This window comes from Halichondria panicea, chromosome 9, assembly GCF_963675165.1.
Source record: "Halichondria panicea chromosome 9, odHalPani1.1, whole genome shotgun sequence".
Taxonomy (NCBI): Eukaryota; Metazoa; Porifera; class Demospongiae; order Suberitida; family Halichondriidae; genus Halichondria; species Halichondria panicea.
The window spans coordinates 3,155,409-3,160,691 of record NC_087385.1 but is presented as its reverse complement, the minus strand read 5'-3'; the positions used below and the strand labels follow the sequence as shown (position 1 = coordinate 3,160,691).

The 5,283-nt window shown below is 41.9% G+C and overlaps 1 long non-coding RNA gene across 1 annotated transcript; it reads left to right on the top strand.

The window, feature by feature from the left end:
- The first annotated feature begins 329 nt into the window (after positions 1–329).
- Positions 330–4,553, top strand: LOC135341293 (uncharacterized). Its single transcript, XR_010396546.1, has 3 exons — positions 330–2,599; positions 2,734–3,411; positions 3,580–4,553. It is a non-coding gene; the product is annotated as an uncharacterized LOC135341293 (long non-coding RNA).
- Positions 4,554–5,283: the final 730 nt, after the last annotated feature.

Sequence of the window (5,283 nt, the reverse complement as noted above, 5' to 3'; positions counted from 1 at the left end):
ACACACACCACACACACACCCCTCCCCACACACGCACACGGCCCCACACACACACGTGCACACCCCCACCCCAACACGGCGTGCACACACCATCCAAACACCACACGGCCTGCACACACACACCACACACACACCACACAACACACACACACCCCTCCCCACACACGGCCTCCCACACACGCACACGGCTCACCCCCACCCCAACACGACATGCACACACCACCCAAACACCACACGGCCTGCACACCCCCTCCCCACACACACACGGCCCCACACAACATGGCCCCACCACACACACACAGCATGCACACCCCTCACACACACACACACACACACACCACACACTCACGGCGTGCACACCCCCCCTCACACACGGCGGCCTAGTAAGCAAAATGCTTTTTCTTGTGATGTCCTGCAGAATAGTGCAATTGTTTGGTAGAAGTCTTACAAATTGTCTTACAAAAAGCCTGGAATATTATTATTTGCGATAATAATTATTTGCGAGAAGTTTAAGATAATGCTGTCTCACTTGACGAGATTTCTATATAATTCGGGATTCACAAGACTCAGTGCTATCTTGCGAGCACAGTACCTAAGCGATAATTATGACAGTATACAATGGCCATCCAGAAATGTTTGTTTTTGTGGATGAGACTGGTATATCTCTAGTGTAATTGTATTGGACAATCTGATAATGCAATTGCAGGGTCATTTTCTTCCTCCATGTTGCCAATCCCATGCTTTTCAAAAGTGAAGTCACGCAAATGAAGAAGCAATACACAGCTGTGATGGATAATACATGGATAATACATGGATAATACATGCTGGTTACACATAGTCATAGAGTGAGATTTAGAGCTATGTTCTTCTTGTGACAATACATTTGCTTAAGGTCTTCTAAACAGCTGCGTCTTAACTGGGCACGGGAAGATGTTGGTGCACGTGAAGGAGACTTTATAGCAGCACTAGCAAAAGCATCGGACATACTTTCTTTTTTCCTTTTAGCTGGTGATGTGGAGGTGTATCATGTTTTGAGGTGTATCATAGTCCTAGTGGTGGCTTAGTTGTGCCAAGTCAAAGCTTTGGGTAAGGGATGCTTGGCAGGTAGAGCCGGGGGTCCGTTGCACATAATTATACCTTATACCTTCACACCCTTCACACCACAAATTAATATTGTCTTCTTGTACATATCCATTAAATCTCGCCCTCGTCCATGATAATATCCACATAAGTCATGAGAAACGTCGTCAGGAAATGATTCAGCTTTGACCCAAGTCACTGTTTTGTCCATAGGTATTGGTATTTGGAGTGGCACTAGCACTACCTATACTGTACTGTGTGTGCTTGTTCTGAATATCACCACGTGTGTACTTGTACAGTAATCACAAATACCTGACGTGCTAGAGATACGGAACGTTCAATGCTTTTTTGTTGAGTATTGCAAAGATTCTGCAAAACCCTGTAGACGGTAGCCGAACTATGCCCAATTTGTCTCAACAAGGAATCTGATACTGGTACTCCTGTGGGACCAACAGATTGGGTGAAAGCCACTATGGTAGTGACATAAGGTAGCTATTAAAAAAGGTGATGGTGATGATATACACTTGTTTAAATCGGTGGGTGTTAAGTGATAGTCAATAATTGTTGTGTTTATGAGTTTGTCGACTGTCGACCTAGCCCTCCTGTAGATTTTTTATTACCACTATCCATACTTCCAGGAAAGTCAGGAAGAAATGGTGAGGCCACGTTCAACTACTGTATACACTTGTTTAAATCGATGGGTGTTAAGTGATAGTCAATAATTGTTGTATTTTTATGTTGTCGACCGTCGACCTAGCCCTCCTGTAGATTTTTTATAACCACTATCCATACTTCCAGGAAAGTCAGGAAGAAATGGTGAGGCCACGTTCAACTACTGTGCCGAGTCGGCTAGTCAGCAGTTGACAAGAAAAGATAATTGCATGACAGTGCAAATCATCAATCATCGGCTATTGGATACGTTCACTCCTCTCACCCACGGTGCACTTTCATCATTCAACGGAGAGTTGAGAGTGTAAAGTTGGAGTTGGAGAGTAGTCCATGAACATTTGGGATGGAACAACTCTCTGCGTCTGTGAACCAACTCCAAGAGACCTCCACGTAAATTCCCGATGAAGCAAACTGACACCCAATGTGGACTCACATGGCCGAAGGTCCGTGCCCTGCAATCGGAAAAACTTGCAACAAACCCAACCATGTATGTTTGTCCAAATCAACAATGCCACGCAGTAAAATTAACGTATACGACAAGTTGGAACTGCACCCAGGTTCTGGTATCAAGTGTGACCAAGGAAGTTGCACTTTTTACTTACAAATACCACAAAGTATGTTTACAGCCATGCTAGCTAGCTGTTCTAGCTAGCCTATGTATTTTATTTTGCACACTGTGCACAGTAGGTAAAAAGATTTTCTTGTGCAGGCCAACATGGATATTGATAGCTGCTCCATCACCTTGCTGGAATGGAGGAATCACAAGCAAGCTTTTTCCTGAATTTCAGAAAATCTGTAGTCTAAATGAGAAAGCAGCTCGTCAAGAAAGGCGGTAGTACACCTCGGGCAGGTTTGTACTGAGCAGCTTTAGTAATTGCTGTTTCATGCCAGGTCCTATGCTTGCTAACCGCACATCTTGAACAGTAGCAATCACAGTTTTGACATCAGAATAATTTATGCTTGGCAAATATCATTATTCTGTAGGGACACTGTGAGGCCCTTTGTGTACTGGAGGCATTCTTTTGCAACCACAAAAGAGATAATGAACTGGTATCTTGTGATGCAAATTAGAAGACTCTCTGCTGCACGACAAGACTCGCCACTCGAACTAATGATTGAAAATGTTTCAACAACTGCAGGAAAAAGATCAAAGACACCTCCAGGGCATTTACACGGGCAACCCATAAAGCTTACCAATTTTTGTGCTCATCTGTTTTTCTAACTGCATTTTTTTCAGGCCATAGTAATGATGTTGTCCCTTACAGTGTTGAGAAAACATGCAAGTGTTGGATGTGTGGGTGGAAGTATTTCAAGTTTATTCATAACCAGACCCACTTTCAAGAAGCTAACTATTCTACCACAATGAGTACTGTGTATACAGTGGATTGCAGTGCACTTGCACCCAAAACAGCAAAACCACAAAATATGAATGTTGTTAATATGAAATTGTATTACATAATGGGTAATGCCACGTGGTTACTAGATCTGAATATTGATACTTTCTTTCTAGACTCTATATAGCTAACTAACAGCTGCCATGGATGGAGACTCTGGAATACCCTCTAAAGTAGTACAGCAGAATCACTTTGGGCATGTACAGCTACAGTGGTCAAGGTTTACCTGCCCATATCAACTCCTGTCAGTTTCTTCAATCACACCAAGGTAATTAAGCATACTGTATTTCCTGGTGTATATTAATGCTTGAATCATTTCGCTATATTATGCGTATAATCAACCCTAAACGACATCACTCGAACTTGGCATAATGTTTACGAAAGATTTTCCTCTTGTGGTGTGCTTAAGCAGAAGATTATGGCAACTTTTTCCCAGGAAGTGCCCGAGAGCGATGCTTTTAGTGTGGGCTACTATGAAAAACCCAATAACTCAAAACGCTCTCAAGATGCAATGTGATGGATGACACCATTAACCTCTGGCGTGTAGAGGTGGAGCATTCAAAGAAACGAGATCACAGTGATGATAGCAGCGGAGAACCAAGAAATAAGCGATCAAAGAAAGAGAAGGATATTGAAGATGCGTTAAAGAATCTTCAGGAAAAGCACAGTGAGCAGTATAGTGACCCTCAACTAAGGCTGTGGGCTCGTATGTATGTAAATGGAATACACGCCGATCTTGAGACTCCACCGGATGTGCCGGCTATAACTGGCGGCTATAACTGGTCATGTTGTCAAGCGCAAAGAATCAAACCGATCACTTGCTGAAGCTCTGGCAGGAGCAGCAACAGCTGTTACCAAGATGTTAGTCCCTCCTAAGAAGAAGTTTACGGATGGGATATCACCGTTCAGTAAAGCCAACTTAAGTGGACAGTATTTACAGCAATTACGTACACTGCAACAGCTTAGAGAAGATGCTACTTTGACAGAGGAAGAATTTCAGGAACAAAAGAGCATGCTTTTGAGAAACATTAAAGGTCTAAATGCAAATGCAAAAAAATAATTAATTCATTTTTGTGTCACAAATTCATGTTACAATTAGAAGCATGTAGCTATACATGTATAATTTATTACTTAACTATTATAATAGATCAAAATAAATATCCTGAATGTTTGATCCACTGACAACAATCATGAGGCGTAATACTCAGAAAAGCAGACAGAATGAAGTCATCATCCGCAACAGCTTGAATGGCAGCTTCGTTTGCCTTCAAGTGATACTTAACTTTAGAGAAGGCAATACGGTGGCAGAAAATGTAATAACGCCCCAATGCTTTGGAGTTGCTTAACAACCCCATCTGTGTGGTGGATAGACGCATTATCAAGAATGACAACACTGTGAGGATTGGAACCATTAAAAGGCATTACATGCCGAATGAGGGATTTATCAATGAAATCTTCAAATATGTCAGCATTCACATTTTCGGTTGTAATGTATGTATCTAAAAGACCATTAACAGACAAAATTCCAATTGCTGAAAATCTCTTGCCTCGCACCAACAGAGGAGCTGGCTTTCCAACAATCGAGTACCCGTAACGCCGGATACTGTTCCTTCTGTCACTTCCAGTTTCGTCAATGAACAAAAGCATTTCTGGCTCATACACAGAGATATCAGACAGGAACTGAGCCCTACTGGCAGCATTCTGTTGAAGTGCCACAAGACTAAGTTTTTTTCTAGAGAAATTGTTCTTCTTCAAGCTGCTTCTTCAAGAATCTACAGACAGTTGATGCATCAATTTGTGCCCCAGTTGTTTCCAACACCTTCTGCTGTATTTCATGTAGATACATGCTAGGCTTTTCAACAATGCTATCAATGATACAAAATTCATCATACACACTAATCTTTGACTGAGCTCCTTTCTTTTTTATAGGTTCAACATCACCTATAGTTTCAAATCTTGTAACAATTCGACTAACTGTAGATCGATCAATATTCAGGTTTTTAGCAATTGTTCTGATGGGTAAGCCCATGCCTATACGTTGGAAAATCATCCTCCAGCGCATATCACAAGAATAAGCAGTGGTTCTATAAGACTCAGCTGAATAACCGGTTGCCATTTCAAATAGCTGAAGATAATGATA